Genomic DNA, 22,996 nt, shown 5'->3' with positions numbered 1-22,996 from the left:
ATTTAATTAACTCTTCTTTTGCTATCTTCTTAAGTTGAAAGCTTGCAACATTGATTTTTTATCTTTTTTATTGCCCATATTGTATTTAAAGTATACATTTCTTTCCAAGTTCTACTTTAGCTGCATCACACAAATTTTGACGTGTTATATTTTCAGCATTATTCTGTTCCAAATTTCGTAAATTTTCCTTTGTGATTTCTTGTTTGATTCTTGAGATCTTTGGAAGTATGCTTTTCTTTTAATTTCCATATATTTTGGATTTTCCATAAATTTTTCTCTTATTGATTTCATAATTTGTTTATGTTTGGTCGGAATACATGCTATATATAAGTATAATCCTTTTAAATTAATGGAGATGTATTTTGGTCCATTATAAGTACTATCTTGTAAGTATTCCTTGGCAGTTAGAATAAATGTGAATTCTACTTTTGTTCAGAGCAGTGGTCTACAAATATCAATTATGTCAAGTTGTTCAACTTCTATATGCTTATTTATCTTCTGTCTACTTGTCAGTTACAGAAAGAGGAGTGTTGAAATAAACAAATATATTTGTGGGATTGTCTATTTCTCTTTTCAGTAGCCTCTGATTTTGCTTAATTTAAACATTTATGCTTTTTACGTATTCTCTGTGAGTTGAGCTATTATTATGAAATGCCTCTACTATCCCTAGAATCTAAACTTGCCTTGAAGTCTACTTTGTGTGATATTAACATAGCCGCTCCGGCTTTCTTATGCTTCGTGTTTACATGGTGTTTGCTTATCCATTCTTTTATTTATGATCTCTCAGTGTTTTTGTATTTGATTGGAATTTTTTTCTATGAAACATACTTGTATCTTGAATTTTTATTCAGTGTAAATCCTCTGTTTTTTAACTGGAAGGTATAAATCTATTAGATTATAAAATTAATGGTATGCTTAGGCTTATGTTTGCCACGTAAATGATTATTTTCTATTTGCCCTATATTTACTTTGATCCTTTATTTTCTCTTTACTTGCCTTCATTTGAAATAACTATTTTTTTATTATTTCATTTTATGTCCACTATTGGTTTATTAACTATTTTGTCATGCATTTTACTTCTGCATATCATAAACATCATAAAGCCTTTTAAAAAATAATTTTTACATTAAACAGTCAATTATAATCTAATCCTGAGAAGATAAAATCTCAAGAAAATTATACTTTGTACTTAAATATTTATGTTTTGTGACTCCCTTTGCTCCTTTTTGTAGATCCAAGTTTCCAGTTGGCTGCATTTTCTTTCTGTTAAACAATGTTTATTATTTCTTGCAGTGCACAATTGTTGGTGAAAAATGTGCTTGGCTTTTGTTTGCTTCAAAAAGTTTTTATTTCATGTTCATCTTATGACTACTTAATTTGTGGTCATAAAGACCCAGCCTTCTTGCCGCAATTTGGAAAAACTTGTAAGAGCTGGCGCTCCTCCAGATATGCCGTGGATTATGGAGACCTTTGTTGTGCTTGCAGCACAGCACTCCTTCTCCCCTATTCTCCTCCCTTCACTCCTGCACAGGTTTTGATTCCGAAGATACTGTTCGATAACTTTCTGCACTCAAAATTCGTACTCAACTTCCATTGCCAAAGGAACTAAATTTAAGGTGATTTTTTTTTAATTGCCAATGCATATGGATTGTGTATTCAAACACACAGTCTCATAGATTCTTGCATACAACAGTCATAAACAGCCACAAACACACACAAGTATATATATGTGTGTGTGTGCGTGTGCCTACCGAATATTTTGAATTCTCATAAATTCTTCATTATATTCAGGCTTAATCCAAATCATCCTTGTCAAGGTAAAGGGCTATCAAACTTTGGTTGTAGTTTCAATTATGTGTGTCTAGTAAAGTTTACTTTTATGAGCATTTAAAATTTTAAGACCGTTGCTCCTTTCTCAACTCAAACCTTCTGGACCTATCCATCTTTCATAATTTCCTTTAATTTCTATATTAGTTTTGATAATCCAATATCTTAGATGTAGTCTTAAATTGTAGATATCAGACTATGCTAGAATTTCAAGTTATGATAATATTGACCTCTGTAGCTCCATAATACTTCTTATAAGACAGTGAATGCTCATCCTTAGAAAGCCCTGAGAGAATTCTCAATTGTTATTCAGTTACATTAAAGTATTGAGATGGCCACAAAGCTCTGTCACTTAATGGTTTCTAATCAAGTTACAAGAAAGTTTGACTTGTATGGCCATAAAAATTTTTTCATTTATTTAACCTAATAATCTTTACAGGAATGCTTCATTTTCATAGATGTACATAACTTTCACAATTAGATATAGACTAATTATGTATGTATATATTAATTTTAAGCTTAATATAATGAACAGAATGGCAATTAATCTATAAAAAAGTTATTATATTAATTGTACTCATAAATTTTATTACTTTTTGTTCATTTCTATTCTGAATGTTATAATTATTTTATAATTTTATTAATCCTGTTAAATCAAAACTAGCATATTAATTATAATAAATTTATGACTAACATTTCATTGCTCAAAAATATTTCTCAAAAAGAGGAAGAAATGGATATCAGGGAGATCAGGAAGGAGATTAATTCATTAATTAGAAGGTCAGGATAGAGATAAACAACAAAAAAATCAGTCAATTAAAAATACCTATGAGAGTCATGCTTTCTAACAAACTTATGAGTTTCACAGACTCTTCTTTAATATTCAATCATATAAAAGCTATTAAATAGGCCATTGCATACCTAAGCAATAGAAATATGATACGCTACATTGATGTAAAGTTTTACTAAGGTAACACTGACCACACAATTAATAGACCAGAGGTAATACAGTTGTCCACATGGACTACGAGGAAGATAATCCTAAAATGATAATACATTAGGATTTAATAAAGAGAGCAATCAGGCCCCACAATACCTCGTCCTTGCTTAAAATGAATTTATTTTTCTGTTTTATGTGCTAAATCCTTACATATGAATTAATCTGTAGATAAAATTCTGAAACTGAAAATTTAATTTTAAAAGCCAGTAGCAGCATTAAGCAACATCCCCTTCTAGGTCACTGCTAATTTATTTTCTTTTTTTTTTTTTCTGTTGAGATTTGCTTGACAAAACTTTTTAAAGACTTATGTAAAACATATTCTCTCCAAAACATTTTATTGCTCTTCAGCACCTTTAATTTACAAACCCTGGGACTTAAATTAATATGCTTCTTTCTATCCTTCTTGGGAAGCAGAGGTTTTGAAGGCCTCCTGTACAACATAGCAATGAACCTGGGTATAGTTATGTTTATTAAAAAAATGTATCAGTGAGAAAGCTTTGAAACCAGGCTTTATAGCCAGTGTCAATAACGATTACTAAGTCATGACATACTGAAAAACTTTTGTGATATAAAAAAATACCTAAACTTTTGGATAAATTACTTAAAATCTTTTAAAAGCATAGCTACCTGGAAAGAATGTTTTAAAAACTTCAGAGGCCATAAACGTCAAGAAAGCAGTGACCATCTAGCTGTTGAAATCCCCGTGACCATGACTGATCCTTGCTGGCCTAGAACTTCTGTTTCAGTGGATTGTGCAAGGGTAATATTCACATCGAAATAATTACTCAGCCATAACAGTCTCAGTCAATAACCTATAAAAGCTTGCCCACAAAGGAAGAAAACTTGACTGTGTCAATCTTGGTTCTGAATGTAGAGAGAAAGCAAACAAATGAAAAACTCTTCCTAGAACTTGTGAAATCCACACTCTGACCATTTGAAGTCTAAATAGACTCAAGCAGAGAATCTAGTTTCATGCAGTCTTCGGTTAAGAGCATCTATAAGCATTAAGACAAAGTGAAACAATTTCTTCTGAGCAAACAAAATTTAAAACCCAAGATTTAAAAATCTCCTGCAGATAAAATTCCAATAACATAATTTCAAATACAGTTTTTTTTAAACCGCTAAAGATATCTGTAAAAATATTAACATAACTAGGAATCAGCAGAGAAAACACACGGAAAAATCAGTCCACGAAAATTGCAAATACTAAAGTAATCATACGCAGAATAAAAACGTCTATCTTTTATGTATATACAAATAAAATAGTGTGCAAAGTATTACTCGGAACACTAGATTATAAAAAATGACTGAAAGTTGTTAAAAAGAACCAAGGGGAACATTAGAAAAAAAGTAATTATTGAATCCTTATGCTTTTGGTAAAGATGGAGTATCAAAGAATAAATTTACTTTTGGACCTGAAAAAGAAAAACTGGAAAATTATAAGAAACAATGGAACTCAAGAAATTGGACATTAAGAAATAAAGGCTGGCAATCTCTGAGAGAAAGGATGGGAAACAAAAGAGGTGAGGCCGTTGCTTACACCTAGAGACAGTGTCTGGGCCTCAGTGCGCCGAGCGAGGGTGAGCAAAGAAAGACCCTAGCACACTGTCTGATGTGAAGAGATGGAGCTGCTAGTCCATGAAACCAAGACAGCTACCTAAGCAATAGAGTTTACAGGATGCAGTATTGGAGAGAAGAAAGAACTCCAGCAATCTGTAGTGGGTTGTCCTAGAATATTCGTTTGAGTACTGATCAAAACATGCATGTGAAGAAACTTTCCAAGGCTGAGGAAAGAACCAACTTTTTAAAAAAACTCTCTACCTGTATTTGAAAAAACAAATAGAGCCCCCAGAAGAGATGAGGACTAAGCTGGATCTTAAAATACTTCTTCATCGAGAATGCCTTTCTAGCCCACCATCTTCCCCAAATACTGCCTTCTCCTTTGCTTCCCTTTTGACTCTACCTCATAATCCCTTTCAAGGTAGGAAGAAAAAAAGAAAACCAACAAAACAAAACAAAAAATAAACATGTGAAGCGATTCAACTTGACCTGTGAGTTAAAATAAATTTTTTGCCATAAATCAACATTTTCATAAAGTTTTTGATTATAAATGTGGTGGCAGGGATTAAAATGAATATGGCAGCCATTAAAAGTGCAAAGTCCAGGGAAGAAGTGGAAAGTCAGGGGGGCCCGCCCTGTGGCTTAGTGGTTAAGTGCACGCACTCCGCTACTGGTGGCCCAGGTTCGGACCCCAAGAGCGCACTGACGCACTGCTTCTCCGGCCATGTTGAGGCCACGTCCCACATACAGCAACTAGAGGGTTGTGCAACTATGACGTACAACTATCTACTGGGGCTTTGGGGAGAAAAAGAGGGAAAAAAAGGAGGAGGATTGGCAATAGATGTTAGCTCAGGGCCGGTCTTCCCCAGCAAAAAGAGGAGGATTAGCATGGATGTTAGCTCAGGGATGATCTTCCTCACAAAAAAAAAAAAAAAAAAGAATTATTACGTGTTTAGATATTCTGATTTGTTTGCCACTCTGGCTTATTGTTGCAGTGTGGATATATAGCCATTTATACATAACCAAATTAACCCCTCTCATACCTTAATCTCAATCCAATACACACACACACAAGTAATGCAAGTAACAGAGATTTTTTAATCAGACTCTTTGTGTTCTCTCATTTTAATAAATTGGCGTTTTAAGAAGTAAAGATGATGTTTCAATGATATATCATAATGCTTAAATAGTCTTTCCAAAAAAATCAAATTCCTCTCACGTTTTGAAGGCAGCCAAATAAAGAGAATCACGGGAAAAATACATACTGCTGTGTCCTCATATATAGATTCTGTACTACCTCTGCCAAAAGCTCCCAATTTGGATTATGTAACCAATTCTCAAGCTAATAAAATGATGAATGTGCATATATGTGAAATACCATGATATGTGAGTACAGATGTGTGAAGATGGCTGTGAACAAGGAATCTGTTGCCAAAAAGTAGACATTGAATCAATGTACTTGACTCCTGTAGATTCGGATTTACATAAAAAATAAAAGAGGAGGCACAGGAAGAGAAAGGAGAGCACGGTGCTTCTACTCAGACTATGGTCTAGTCGATGTTACAGAATATGATCAGTCCCATTTCTATTCCTTCCTCAGAGAGAGATTTCAGACAGTGAGTCAGCAGAGAAATATTCAGGAAGGCTGAAGTTTCCCTTTCCAGTCCTCCAAAATTAATAAGTTGAACTGATTCTCTTGTGTCATATTTGGGTGCCATCTCAAAACTTCTTCTGTAGTTTTGATCCAATTTAAATTCACATTTACTTGCTGGAAAGTAAATCAAATTTATATCAAATGAAATATCATAATATTATGCATTTCATTGGACCAATCAACAGATTTATGTAAATTAATTTATTCTAATGTTACACGTCCTAGAGAGATTTTTAAGGCTCAAATCTATAGCATTATATGTAATATTTATGGTACCTTAAAAAGATAAGTGACACATCTAGGGTCACTAGAGCCCAGGATTTTGATTTTTAATCCTGTAATATTTCTAGTGTACTAGATTCTTACAGAATGAATGTTTAATTTCCTAACTGCTTTATTTCATATTACTGTTCAACAGTGTCATCTGAGAAAACACTTATATTTGGCAAGGGTCATTATCAGTAGAGCCAAGAATATGTTTACTCTATTGACACTTCATTACCTGGAAAAAACACTGAGTCTTTTTCACTTATTTTAAGGTTTTGCCATATCTTATTATGGAATACACGTGGGGATCTTCTTTTATGTCAAAGAGTTAATGATAATTGGTTTTCCCAGCAATTTAAAAATTAATTGTCAGCAAATTCCATTTGTTGCTTCCTTCTAACCCTCACTAATTGTTTTGCCATCAAGAGAATGAAACTCAGTTGACAGATCGTCTTGTAGTTTTAGAAGCATACAAAGATTTATATATGGGCATTTATAATTGTCAATAATTTATTATTTCAATCAACATATATTCATCATTCACTAATGACATAATTGCTGTCTTAGGCTATTTGGGAGATACAGTGACTTAAGTCAGGCTGCTGGTATTCTAAGAGTATTCATTTTAGGATATGACATCAAGACATCAAGCTATATTCTTGACGTAGTAAGAAAGACAATTGCAGTTGTATGTTATCTGACTGATAACAAAAGGTATTTTAGGAATTTGGAGAAGGTTTTTGGGAAATTTTTCCCATTTTAGAGGAATAAAAGAGGCACTAAAAAGGTGGATATGGAAATTAGTTTTTAAGCATATGTACGGCTATATTAGATAAAGATAAATCGAAAAGGCATTCCAGAACTTTAGGTGGATGACTGATGTGTGCAATGTCAGGAAAGGGAAGGGTATTTTTAGAATACTATAAGTGGTACACTGGGCTAAAGAAGAGTCTATGTTCAGAAGAGCAGGGAGAAATGGACAAAAATACATATTGATTTCTTAGGTAGCATCAAGGGATGCCCATCAAATTCTTTTAATAAGGAAATGTTATAGTCAATAACGCTCTGTCAACTAAAGTACTTATTCACTAGCAAAAAGACATATCTTGAGAGTAAAAATGCATCATTATTTTGAATAATTGATTTCGTATTTGGCTTAGTATTGTTCCTGTGCTGAATTGTGATTTAAATCCAAATATAAGCCACTAGGAGAATGCTCTTTTGAATTTCAAATCGAAATATTCAAACTATTGAAATAAAAAGCTCTTGAATTTTCTCCCAGCTGTTGCCACCCAGATTTTCTTATTTATAGGTGCATACATTAACATACTATTCTTCCTCTCTGCACATACATGGATATTGACTTCCAAAAGTGTAGTTTTTTGTTATTTTGAATTGAGGAATTATAATGCAACTTGCTTTTTTATTTGCAATAATTTTATTATCTATCAGATGTATTTTTCTCTTTCCGCGTCTGATTTTTTTTAAAATGATAAAGCAAAATTTAAAAATGAGTTCTTTGCTCCTCATACATTTTTTAATCTGTCAGGAGATGATTACTCAAACATTAGTCACACTCCAAGCCTGTACTATGGAAACATCAGTTATTCCAGAATAAGACCCAAGGTTAATTACAGACAAAAATATTGTTATCAAAGAAAAAATTGTGACCGAATACCTTCTATTTTTCATCCGGGAAATAGATGCTGGAAATAAAAAATACATTCAGTCTGATCTCTCATTCAATATTTATAGGTTGTTTGGGGCTAAAAAGAAACTTCCTTGTGAGAATTAACCTCAAGATGTCTTCAGTAACTCCAAAGATATGAAATACAATCCAGGTAATGAAAGGACCCAGGGCTTTTAATTGCCTGTGGCTTTTAGACACCAGAAAACCTAGTCCATATTAATTGGGATGATAACAGGCTTGTGGCAAAAAAAAAATGAAGAAAGAGGAATGTTTTCAAGATGAAGAGTTTTATCCTTTAGGTTTGCATTGTATGTTTCTTCCAAGCAGAACATTTGTGCCTCATAGAAGTTTTAATTTGCTTACAGTGATATCAAAAGGAGTATTACCTACACTACTACTTTCTTTTTATGGTGACAAACATGTATTTGATTACTCTTTGATTCAGTAATTTGAAGAATAATTCATATTAAATGTAAATCATTACATATCTATACACACACATATATATCCCTAATTTATGTATATATATATATATATATATATATACATTTGATTTACTCAGGATTCATATCCCTTCACAGAAGAAAGAGAAAGCAGAGTAAGCAAATGAGGAGAAATACTGATGTATCAATCTGCTATATTTTTGATACTTATAAAGACCTTATTTTATTCCATAAATAATTCATTAGTAATAACATTTTATTAATTCATTTTTATAAGGCAATATAATATAACTTCATTTTGGAGAATTTGGAAAGCAGAAATAAACAAAGAGAAGAAAATTAAAATAATCTATAATCTTAACATTTATAGATACCCACTACTGAAAATTGGTTTATATCTTTACAACACATATGTACGCGTGTGTGCGCGTGTGTTTTGAAAATAATTGCATAAACGTAGGAGTAGAAAGTGAAATCTCAAGACCTTTGGAGTCTTACGGCAGCAAGCAGCAGAACAAGAAGAAGTTCTGCTGTACACCTCGAGAAAAGAATTGGAAATTTCAGGTGCCATCCAGGGGAGGATGTAGACAGAGAAAAAAGGAAGAGAAGTCATTGTTGAAATTTTGGTGGTGATATTACTGAAAATTAAAGGCAGAATTAAATTTAAAGTAACATCAACATGATTTGAACAGCACGAGGGGGCAGAAAATCCCAGAGTCAGAGGCAGCCCTCTGACAATTATTGACGTCTTAAAGGGGGGCTCTGAAGTTGCACATGCTCTTAGTGATTTGCAGATCATTTAATTTAGATCTCTAGAGGCAAAGAAGTACATATATAATACTTTAGGTACATTCACCAATTATGTATTCCCAGCCTACCTGCCTAAGATTACAAATATTACAAAATTTTCTTCATTACCATTTAATCCCACTAATTGCATAAAATTATCCCTCTGCATTACCACACTTCTATCCAATAATAAATATTCTCTAATGTACTAGCTCAGGTATATTCCAGAACAAGTCTACTTTAGCCTGTCTTGCTGCCTGAGTATTTGCTCTTCTGTTAATAAGACTGTAGCACAGATGGCTACTTCTCGACATAGCTGTTCTGTAGTAAAGACCCTACTCCAGCCTCAGGGAGGGCATACCCCTCTCAGAATTCCAGATAGCAAGGCTGAAAATAATTGTGATTGTTAGCAAAATTTACTGAAAGTGCAGTACTAAGAGAAAGAAAATTAATTTAAAACACATATCCATACTTAGAGGTCCTGAAACCTAATAGGACTTCAGAATGCTGCTGTAGGTCATTCTGGGTAGGTCACTGTTTTGAGTGGATATCTCAACCCTCACAAGTTGGATTCTCTTGGCAGTATAATACCTCACCTCAGAGTCTAGGCTCAATCATAATGTCCTGGAAAGAAATCTATATACTTGCTTGTCCCAGAGTAGTAGCCAGGGTAAATATTTATTCCCCTCAATGCCACTCCCAAGGGTATTGTTTTATCTCGATGTATTATAAGAGATAATTGCAAGAGTAATTTTCCCAAATACCCATATAGTCAGTCTTAAATAGCCCAATATACAAGACATAGTCAACTCAGTCCAGGCAACACTGGAAATGCCAATCGAGCACCTCATAATATTTTCTCATAATATAGCAGGTAGAAAAATACCAGACCCATGTCTCCCTCCTATTGTAGACAACCTCGGCTTCGGAACTCCTGTAAAGAAGCACTTTCACAAAAACAGCACCATTACACACACAAGTTCACAACACACACTCACACACATACACACACATACTCCTTTTCTAAGAACAAAAAAGAATTTCCAGGCAAAAGCCACAGAAACAAGAAAGGATATGGAAGATAAAACTCTAAATTTGCAAGGTCACAGTTGTGCTGATATATACAACGTGTTTTATTAAGTAGAAGATAAAAAATCTACGCATTTGTGTTTTTTTCACATAATTAAGGGATTCACACAGAAGAGTGAGGAGGAATTTGCCTTATAGACTCATGATCAAGAAGGTTCATTTTGAAGAAGGGTAGTCTCTAAACATAGGAAAATCATGCAACTTTATACACATTTTTTAAATTCAATTTTTTTTTGCTTTTTACTACAAAACACCACAATGTATGGCTTTTCATGGTGTTAAATATTTTATCTTCAAAAATATTTTGTCGTAACAATATATTTAATGAATGCACCACACATCAGCCTTCTTATTCAGCATTTTCATTGCCTCGCCCATGTAGTTTAAACATTATGAACAACTTCTTGGTTTGTCCCGGTGATGCAAAATCTCTATTCTAAGTTAAGTTGCTAGACTTAAATTTGTTCTTTGTCAGACGATCAAGAAGGAATTAAGTGCTTTGGCTGAAGCTATTTTCCTGGTAGTGGAGCTTTATGCATTGCATCAGGAGCCTTACAATGCCTGAGCCTCCATTTTTCTCCTGAATTGATAATTTCCTTTGGGGAGTGAGTCAACATCCATGATAAATGCCAATAGGTGAACTGAATACAAATGACGCCATGAAGGTAACAATTACTCCCTCACACCCGGGCAAGCATAAGATCTAGTAATCAGAATTTGACTCTTGATATATTCACGCCCTGAAATAACATGCAGACATAGTGTTTATAGGGGTCAATCACATTGAAATAGAAAACTAAATACCTCGAAAAATATTATATATTCCTTTTGTCTTTTACTTTAAGAGACAAACATCACATTATTCTGTAAATAATTTAAAAATGATCCACATGATAACATCTTTAGAAGTGTGAAGCCTTTAAGAAAACTCGAATTTTTACCTATAAACATTTTTGAATAAACATAGATTGTTATAAGGAAAAAATAAAACTTTTATTTTGACTCCCAAATCTAACAAACATACATGCTTTATCTCACACATCCAACTAAGTTTTATTATGAATACTATTTATTATGTTTGTTTTACTTAGTATGTTAGGCTATCAGGTTAAAATGATTTATTTACCGTGTATACTTAACTCAAATATTTGTGCTGCTTATGACACTGGACCAACCACTCTTCTCAAATATCAGTTAGTTTAGTGAATAGACTCTCTGATTCAATTTTAATTTAATATCTGACCGCTTAATTCATCATTAAATATTCACTTACACCTCATAACCTAAGCATTATTCTCTATAAATATGACATTCTCCCCCCTCTTATCTACCTGAAATGCAATAATAAAAGATACATTCGTTGCAAATGTATGTCAGTCACATGATATAGTACCTGTGCATAAGGCCCAGTTAAGTGAATTGATATCAAAAAAATAATTCATTAATCCTGTGTTATAGTCTCAATTCTTTTTTAAAATGAAAAGAAGACATGCTAAATACACACATTCATATGCACACAGCTACAGCACAACTCAATTCTAATATTAAAGACATCATAGCTGTTATTATTTTAACCTCAATAAACTGGTTGTTATTGTGTAGGCAACTTCCAGCTCTGTGGAGAATTTCCACATCTTGAGCAAGGAAGTAAATAAGAATTATATTCTTAGGAAGGAGTATTTGTCCTACAAGGAGTGAACATAAATCACTAAAGAGGGACAATTATGAGATTATCACATGAGTGGAAGGGTGGGAGAAAAGGTAGAGGTTACTGGTAACTTATTGGTAGGAAAAAAGAGCTGGGAAGAGTTATCTTCTCTTACAGCACAAACTAATGATCACAAAGGAAGCAGCAGAGGGTGACAGTTTAGTCAGTAGAGTTAACTTGCTGTGATCTAAAAGCTGACTTCATCTTTTTCTATATGGGTGACTGTGGGCAATTTCTTTAATTTCTATTAGTCTACATCCACGTCCTCCATTTTGAAAATGGGAATAATAAAAGTTATTAATTCCCAGGACTGCTAAGATGACTGTATAATTGACTACTGTTATATGTAAATAAAATAGTACAGTGACAAGTGTCAATGCAAAAGTTTACTAGACAATATAAAACAGGCAAGGAAGATTTTATTCAAGTTTATTGCAATAGCAGAGAGAGAGTAGATTGGAGTCTGAGCTTAACTCCTCTGAAACAAAGGGTGGGGTATTGTTAAGAGCAGGGGTAGGTGGTATGGTAGGCCATCTGTGTTTGCTAATTGGCCTTATCCAAAGAAAAAGTAAACCTTCCTGTATTTTTTTCAGGTGGAGGTAGTTTTACAACTTAGAGCAAGGAGTTCACTGAAGTTAGCCTCCTACTCTCCCACAGAAACTGAGAGATAGAGGCTCTGTCTTCCTTGATGATTACATTTCAAAGGGATGGCTCAAGGGTTCTTGAGAAAGTCAGTCCTGGGTTGTAAAGCTAGCAAGAGGCTTTTTAAAAAGATTTACTCTCACAGGTGCAGAGAAATAGTTTACAAGTTTTCTAAAGTAAATGCTCCCAGAAAAGAGAGGAGAGGTACCTTGTTGGTTAGGACATCTAGATTCTATAATGGCTAGAGTGAGAGGGAAGCCAGGGGTTGAGAGGCAGGAAGAAACCTGTCTGAAGTTTAGTCAAGCTAAGGGAAATGTTAAGGCCCCCTTGGTCCCAGGTAATTAGTAGGCACTTGATAAATGGAGATTACTATTATTACTATGGTTATAGATATTTTTGATATTGCTACGAGTATCAATTATAAGGGAATCAAGCAATTATGTAGCATTTTCTGGAACATAAACTACTTTATCTGATTTGTTTCTGTCTTCACAATTTACTCTTGTACTAGAAGGTCTCCTCCATCATCATATTCCATGAACCAAAATTCTAAATTTTAACAACCCTTGAAATTCAGCTTAAGACTGCTATGGACCAAATTGTGTCCCACATCCAAATTCAAACATTGAAGTCCTAATCCCCAATGTGGTTTGGAGATAGGGCCTTTGGGAGGTAACTAGTTTAGCTGAGGTCATGAGGGTGGGACACTCATGATGGGATTAGTGCCCCTTAAGAAGAGACGTCAGAGAGTTTGCACATTCTCTTTTTCTGCCACGTGAGGGCACAGGGAGAAGGAAAGGGAAATTCATACGTAAGACAGGAAAAGAGCTCTCGCCAGAACCCAACCATGCTGGCACCCTGATCTCAGACTGTCAGCCTTCAGAACTGTAGGAAGATAAATTTCTGGTGTTTAAGCTATCCAGTCTATAGTATTTTGTTATGGCAGCCCAAGCTGACTAATATGACTACCAATTCCTGCAAAGCCTTTCCCAATCTTCTCAAATATAAACATCATAATATTAATGTTAGTGGTATTGTTATAACGATTATAAAAACAATGGTAAAGACTGCTGCTTACTGTTTCCAGTACACCAGGCACTGTTTTAAGCACTTTACATGCATTTTTCATTTAATCATCACAACAACTTTATATAATGAGTGTTATTATTATCCCTAACTTGCAAATGTACAGAATTACAAAATGCTTAAGTAATGTAGTATACAGAAAATTCTCATTCCTTAGAATTTCCATACACTGATTCCCTTATATAATTATTGCTGTGGACATATATTTGTTGCCCAAAGAGACTTTAAGCTACTAGATGCTTATTTCCAAGTATTATTTATTTTGAATTATTTTAAATAGTTTCCAATAAGTACAAGATGGAAAGATGAATACACAAATCAAAATGTCTTGAGATGACTTAGATAATTTTGTAATGGAAGAGAATTAAAGAATTGTGAGAATTGTCACCAATGGGCATATAGAGTGATAGAAAAAAATGATCATCTCAGCAGTTTTCTTGCTCTTCATAAGATTGTCAAATTGTACATATCATGTCCACAATTATTTAAATTTTCTTGCCATTATTAGAATAACAGAGAGAATCAGGGCCCCAATCAAAGCAGAGCAAAATGTACAAATTATTTAAAGGAACTTTGTAACTATTTCATTTTCAGATATAACACTAAAGTGTAAAGACATCAGAAATAATCAGATTACAATGACACATTATTCAGTTAAAAAATAATAAAAATATAATGACAAAATGAATTTTAAAATATTCCTTAGAAAGGGAGTTGGGGTGAATTTATTCACACCAGAAATATACAGAATTACTAAAAGAAGTATTAAAAAGAGATGAAAAATTGTCAATTTAAGGCAAAAGCTGAAAAGGGGTAACATTCACACTTTAGAAACTCAATAACTTCATTATCAGTATAACCAAATGTCACATTGAAAACATTTAACTCCACAATATGATATGCATTACCCAGAAGAATGACTAAAATTAAATAGGCAATGCTTGTCAAAGACAAATATTGACAATGATGTGGAGCAATCGAGGCTTTTACGTTGCTGGTGGATGTGTAAATTTGAACAAGCCCATTGGACACTCTTTAGCATAATCTGCTGAAGCTGAATGAAAACATATTCTGTAATACAGGTATACATAGAAATGAAGGCACATATTCAGGTAGAATATGTACAATGATATTCATATTAATAATATTCATATTAGTGAAAAATGGGAAACAATCTAAAAGCATATCCACAGTAAAACAGTTAAATACTTTACCATACTCATAAAAATGGAATGTAAGAGATGTGTTATCAAATATGGTAATCGTTAGCCATGTGTAGCTATTTAAATTTAAAATAAAATTAAAACCTAGGTCATGCTGTCTACTAGCGACATTTCAAGGGCTCAGTAGCCACTAGCAGCTAGTGGCTAACCCATTGGACAGTGCCCTATACGAAAATGGCTATTATTGCAAAAAATTCTATTGAATAGCGTTGCTATATAGCAAAGAAAATGAAAGCATTATTATGTACTTTCATAAAAAGCTCACAAAAATGATGAGTTAAAATATTTAGATTAAAAAATACATACTGTATGATTATATTCAGAGTACCTAATGTACAGTTCCATTATAAAAAGGCAAAACTGATGTACAATGTAAAAAGTGAGACTAGAACTTATTCTTCTTTGAGATTAGACCAAGAGGAGTATGACGAAGCTTCTGTGGTACTGGTAATACTCTGCTTTTAAAAATTGTGGTAAAAAACTTATAACAAAATTTACCACCTTAACCATTTTTAACTGTACAGTTCAGTAGTACTATTCTAAATCCATTAAACAACAATTACCCCCGGCCCCTGGTAACCACCATTCTAGCATCTGTTTGTACGAATGTGACTAATTTAGATACCTCATATAAGTGGAATCATATAATACTTGTTTTTTTGTGACAGGCTTATTTCACTTAGTATAATGTCTTCTAGGTTCATCCATATTTGTAGCATGTGACAGGATTTTCTTCTTTTATAAGACTAAATAATATTCCACTGGCTGTATATACAACTTTATTTTTATCCATTCATCCATAGATGGACATTTGGGAGTCTTCCACCTCTTGGCTATTGTGAATAGTGCTGCAACAAACACGGGTGTGCAAATATGTCTTCCATATCCTACTTTGGATTCTTTTGGATACAGACCCAGAAGTAGAATTGCTGGATAATATGGTTGTTCTATTTTTAACTTTTTGAGGAACCTCCATATTGTTTTCCATAGTGGTTGCTCCATTTTACAATCCAACCAACAGTGCACAATGGCCCCAATTTCTCCACATCCTCACTGACACTTGTTATTTTATGTTTTTTTTTCCATCCTTTGATAATAGCCATTCTAACAAGTGTGAGGTGATATCTCATTGTGGTTCTGATTAACACTTCTCTGATGGTTAGTGATGTTGAGCAAGATTTCATGTGCTTTTTGGCCATTTGTATATTATCTTTGGAGAAACATCTATTCAAGTCTTTTTCCCATTTTTTAAATGGGTTATTTGATTTTTTTGGTGGTTGAGTTGTGGGAGTTTTTTACATACTCTTGATGTTAGCCCCTTATCAGATATATGATTTGAAAATATTTTCTCCCATTCTCTAGCTTGTCTTTTAACTTTGTTGATTGTGTCTTTTGAAGCACAAAAATTTTTAAGTTTAATGTAGTCTCATTTGTTCATGTTTGCTTTTGTTATCTATACTTTTGATATCTTATCCAAAAAAATCATGGGCAAGTCCAATGTCATGAAGTTTTTCTCCTTATGTTTTCTTCTAGGAGTTTTATAATATTCTGCTTTTAATTTGAATGCTAATTATATGGATAGGACTTCTTTGTGAAAATCTTCAAAGTATTTGTTTATGCTTTGTGTATATATACATATATATAAAGCACTTCAATATGAAATTTTAAAAATAATTAGATCAATGAGGAATCATCCCATATTTCCTTCTTTCTGTGGATAAATATTGCTAGCAATTACTATATGCCTGGTGACATACATTTTGTGAATCTTGGGGGCACTTTGGTAGGAAAAAGAGAACAGGTGAGCTTTTTTTTTTTTTTTTTTTTTTTTTTTTTTTTTTTTTTTTGTGAGGAGATCAGCCCTGAGCTAACATCCGCCAATCCTCCTCTTTTTTTGCTGAGGAAGACGGCCCTGGGCTAACATCGGTGCCTATCTTCCTCCACTTTATATGGGACGCCGCCACAGCATGGCTTACCAAGCAGTACTTCGGTGCGCGCCCGGGATCCGAACCAGCGAACCCCGGGCCGCCGCAGCGGAGCGCGCGCACTTAACCGCTTGCGCCACCGGGCCGGCCCCAAGAACAGGTGAGCTTTTATTCTGGAAAGACAGAAATGTAAATAATTGCCCATTTGAACATATTAACCATATGTACTGGTTCCAATTATCATTTCAAATTAAATATAAAAATCTTGTTCTGTCAATTTCTTCTGCCAGTCATAGTTTATATCTACAAATCATAACCTGAAGCAGTCAGTCAGTTAATTTTCCTCATGGAAAACAAATTCAGTTCTACAAAAACCCTTTTGGAACAAATGGTTTCAAATTATAATGTTAGATGATGTTCTTATGAAAATTTTTGGAAGAGAAGAAATAAGTATATAAGACATTGCTGACTATTCTCATTTGCAAAACAACATTTATATGACTAACTTTGTTTTCCTTTGAAAATACATGACCTAAATAGGTTTGCATCTGGTGATACATATACATATTCACACAGATCATATAAATATACATGTACATATTTGTGTGTGTGTATGTGTGTGTTGGCTTTGAGGATTACAAAATAGCTATCTCTGTTGATCCAAGTTATTTTGTGGTATATAGTCTGAACAAGGGAGTAAATGTAAAAGCACCATGGAGATATGAGAGAGTCTTCAATTTAGAGTGCTTAAATTACAGCCCGGCTCAGAGGCAGAGGTAAAGAGATGAACAGTGTAATAATATACACTGGGCTTGTATTTTCTTAATTCTGTTACTCATATTGCTGAACACAGAATGAGTTATCGATGTAAAAAATGTTAATTTGGGTGCTGCCCCATGGCGTAGTGATTAAGTTTGGTGCATTCCACATTGGCAGCCTGAGTTGTTGAGTTCACAGGTTCGAATCCCAGGCACGGACTTATAGCACTCGTCAGCCACGCTGTGGTGGTGACCCACGTGTAAAGTGAAGGAAGACTGGCACAGATATTAGCTCAGGGCTAATCTTCCTCAGTAGAAAAAAAAATTAATTTGAACACCATCAATTCGTTGTTGCTTGATAAACTAGGGAAAAAATATATATTGAATTTATTTAAAAATAACTACTGGCTATAAATATACTTGCCCGCTTAATGTATTTAGACCCTGGAACAGCTTCCAATCTCAATTTCTGTACATACTGTAAACTCTTTTCAATAATAATTAACCTGCCATAATTATCACTATACAGAACATATCTATGGATGTACTTGTTTTCCTGTTATAACTGTTTCCTACATGCATTTAATTACATTGTAATTTAGAGCTGATATTAAATGCTAGAGAAGATGATTTAATGTGTTTCAAGTTAATTTAAATGTTCAGATGGAAGTGGCATTAGAAAAGAACAAAATAAGTTATCTAATTCTACCTTAACTGCCCTTTATTTTCATCTGTTTAATTTTTGAAGGATGCAAGTCTATTAAAGATGTTTTGGCAAATGAGTGCAGTCATCACTTTCTTAATTTAATTTATCTTCTTTAACTATTAAAGAAAAATGTGTTTAGTTTCGCATAGGAAAATGTCGATTTCATCCCCATTTTAGTTTTTTTTTTTCATTTTAACAGTTTTACTGAGGTATAATTAACCAAATAAAGTATACACATTTGAACTGTACAACTTCATAAGTTTTCACATTTGTGAAAGGCAATGAATAAATCTATCACCCCGCCAAAACTTTCCTCCTACCTTTTTTATTCCCTCTCCTCTGCTCCTCACAACTCCAGGCAACCCTTGGCTTCATCCCCAGGTAATCACTTACCTGCTTTCTGTCATACATGTTAGTTTGTCTATTATGTAATTTTACACAAATAGCATCATGCAGCATATACTCCTAATTTTTGCCTGGTTTCTTTAACTCAGCAAAATTATTTGGAAATTCATCCTTTTTATTGCTGGTTAGTATTCTATTTTACGGATATACTGCAATTTATTAATCCATACTGCCACTCATGTATATTCTATAGAGCAAATTATTTGAAATGAAATATCTGGGTCACATAGTAGGTACATGATTTTTTTTTGAGAAACTGTCAACTGTCTTATAATTGAGCTGACCCATTTCACAGTCTCAGTGGCGGTGCATGAAAGTTTCAGTTCATCTACATCTTAGCCAATATTTGTTATGGTCAGTCTTTTTAATTTTAGTCATTCCAATATTTGTGTAGTTCTATCCCATTATGAATTTAATTTACATTTTCCAAATGAATAATGATGCTGAGTATATTTACATATGCTTATTTCCGTCCATTTATCTTCTTTGGTGAAATATATATTCAAATATTTATCCATTATTTATTAGGTCATTTCTTTTACTGTTACTGAGTTTTGAGAGTTCACTCTTGTTTCAGGATACAAATACTTTATCAGATATACAATTTGAAAATGTTTTATCCCAATCTATGGTTTGTGTTTTGATTTAATTAGAGTGTTTTAGAGGAGCAAAGTTTTTTAATTTTGATGAAATCCAATGTATTGATTTGTTCTGTTATTGATAATGCTTTTGGTATTATATCTAAGACATCTTTGCCTAACCCAGGTCATGTAGATTTGTCCTGACATCTTTGAGAAATTTTATTGCTTCAGGTTTTATATTTAGGCCTATAATCCTTTGTTAGTTCTCTGATTCATTAATTCCCATATACAGTGTGTGGTTTGGATCAAATTTTATTTATTTATTTTTTTTAATTTCTTTTTTGAGGAAGATCAGCCCTGAGCTAACATCCATGCCAATCCTCCTATTTTTGCAGAGGGAAGACCAGCCGTGAGCTAACATCTATTGCCAATCCTCCTCGTTTTTTTTCCCCTTTTCTCCCCAAAGCCCCAGTAGATAGTTGTACGTAATAGTTGTACATCTCTCTGGTTGCTGTATTTTCTATTCTTTCAATATAGATACTCAATAGTTTGTTGCAAATGTTATCCTTTTTCCATAAAATCACTCTGTGTTTTTCACTTCTGTAAAAAATCAGTTTACCACACGTACTCGGTCTTAAGAATTATTTTATTAAGCATTTCCTGATAAAATATCATGGTGTCTGCCAAATGCCACTATATTAGAAATACAATTTACTTCAAAACTTATAGATGGGTAGGTAGGTAAGTAGATAAATAAATAAAGATAGAGATAGTAAATGCAGAAAGTTGTTAACAACTGGTGAATCTAGGTGAAAGGTCTAGATGTTTATTGTACTATTCTGTTACCTTTTCATACATTCAAAATTTGTCATACTAAAGAGTTGGATAAGAAAAAAAGTAAAACTAAAAAAAATGTTAAAACTACTGTGATTCTATATGTAATAATCACTGTCTTTTTACAAAAAGAAGGAATGAAACCAAATTTGGTAAGATATACTTACTTAAATGTGGTTTATAAACTCGTTGATATTATTTTCAAATGTTTGGAAGTGACATGGGAGGAGCATATTTAAAAAAACCTACACTGATCACATATTCAAGCAAACATCTATCAGTGTTGACTAAATATACACAAATTTCATGTCACAACTATTATTTATGTGCATTTAAGTATTGACACATTTATTTCTAAATGACTAATATTATGTATGCTATTTTTCTAAGAAGCAGAGACAATTTATTATGTATTAGTGTTTTAACAAGAAAACTAAAGTTTTCCATAATATTTGCATTCATACAAAATATGTTAAATCTACATTCTAATTTTGTTATACAAGAACATCAACATTGTGAATAGGCTATTGCTATTAAATGAATTATACAATCATAAGAACAGCAAGGCCAGTATAAAGATTGTTTCACAAAGACAGCTGCGTTCTCTTTTCTTACACCAAGTTTACAGATCATAATAAAGGTAAAAATAAATTACTTTCTAGTATACTATAGATTCCCAAAGAGTTTGAATAATGACCTGAGTTCTAATGACCTTCAAATGTGACATTTCTATATACACAAAGAACAATCTTTTATTTTCAATCCCAAGTCTTTCTGTCTATATAACAGTGACACCCATATAGTGTGTTGATACTAAAATTTAAGAAAGAATAACAACTATCCTTTTTTTGTTGCATCAGAGAAAAGTATTTCCAGTATCTATATGGAAATTCCACTATCCAAACTTATCAAAAGTTTCATTTTTTCAAGTTCCCAAAGCTGTGTGCTGAAGATCCACAGGAATTCTAGGAGACTTCTAAAATTAGGTTATTGTAAAGAAAAATCCTAAGGAAATATTAAATATAAATACTCAGCTAATTTATTTTTACTTCATCAAAGTTATTAGCAAGGCTTTATCCACTAATCTGAGTATCCATATCTAAACCTTAAATTGGATAGAGAAATGTTCAAAATGATATAGGCATTGACACAGCCTGTTGATTTTTTGGACAATTATGTTGGCCAATTTAACATTCAACTTCTTTTGTTAGCTTAATACCAGAGTAGTCATGAGCACACAATAAATGATCATTCTGCTCAGGAATAATATCAAAAACCAAACAAAATTATTAAAGAATTGAATGAGGAGAACAATTTGGAGAGTAATGTTTTTATGTAGTCTGATAATGTTCTATATCTCTATCTTAAGTGAGCATTGAAAATATAGCTTGTCCAGTGGAAAATTAGTGTTTTCAAGAATAGAATATATATGGACCTGACAAGAATAATTATAGTCTATTTAAGAAAGGAAAGAAAAAGAACTGTAACTAAAAATGGTAAGTACAGGCACAGTAATTATAGCTAGCAAACACTTTGTACTGATGTCTATAATAGTCTAGACAAGTAGTAGGTATTCTTATATTTTAAAGACTACAGTTAAACTTTTAATGATTAAATGTAAGAATAATAGAACAAATTGACAGCTAATAATTTCAATAATAAATCAGTTTAGAGAGTAAACAAATTTGTAGAATGTCTTGCTTCAATGTGCTTTTGAAAAGCTTTTTGTACAATGATATAATTAAGATCACAAAAGTACTCCCACAAGATTTATTAAAAATTTTAAGTATGGAGTAGAAAAACCCTTGCCTTGGGTTAAATAAACATGTCCTCATGGTCCTAACAACTTCCTTTTTTTTTCCTTGCCTCAAAATATTTCCTTAAATTCTGCAACTATTTTTAAAAAATTAGTAGATATTATTTTTAAGAGTAGATTAGGATTCACAGCAAAATTGAGCAGAGAGTACTATATACACCCTGCCCCTCCCCATACATAGCCTCTCTCATTATCAGCACCTCCCATGAGACTGGTTGATTTGTTACAATTGATGAGCCAAGAGTGACACATTATCATCACTCAAAGTGCACAGTTTACATTAGAGTTCACTCTTGGTGTTGTACAATCTACGGGTTTTGACAAATGTATAATGATTCATGTCCACCATTCTACTATCGTACAGAATCATTTCACTGCCCTGAGATTTCTCTGTGCTCTTCCTACTCATCTCTCCCTGCCCCCTTAAACCCCAGCAACTAATGATATTGTTTACTGTCTCCATAGTTCTGCCTTTTCCAGGCAAATAAAGTGTCATATAGTTGGAGTCATACAGGATATAGCCTTCTCACATCTTTTCAGGCTTCTTTCACTTAGTAGTATGCACTGAAAATTCCTACATGTCTTTTCATGGCTTGATAACTCATTTCTTTTAATTGCTGCACAGTATTCTATAGTTTGGATGCACAATTTATTTTCTCCACTGATGTACTGAAGGACATCTCGGTTGCTTCCAAGTATTGGCAGTTATGAAAAAAAGCTGTTATAATAATCCATGCACAGATTTTTGTGTGGACGTAAGTTTTCAACTCCTTAGGGAAGTACCAAGGAGCACAATTGCTGAATTGTATGGTAAGAGTATGTTTAGTTTTGTAAGAAACTTCCAAACTGTCTTCCATAGTGGCTGTACCATGTTGCATGAACGGTGGGCTGTACCCACCAGCAATGAATGAGAGTTCCTGTCGCTCCACGTCCTCACCAGCGTTTGGTGCTGTCAGTGTTTCTAATTGTAGCCATTCTAGTATGCATGTAGCA

The sequence above is a fragment of the Diceros bicornis genome, chromosome 6, assembly GCF_020826845.1.
Source record: "Diceros bicornis minor isolate mBicDic1 chromosome 6, mDicBic1.mat.cur, whole genome shotgun sequence".
NCBI lineage: Eukaryota > Metazoa > Chordata > Mammalia > Perissodactyla > Rhinocerotidae > Diceros > Diceros bicornis.
Note: the sequence above shows the minus strand (reverse complement) of the source record.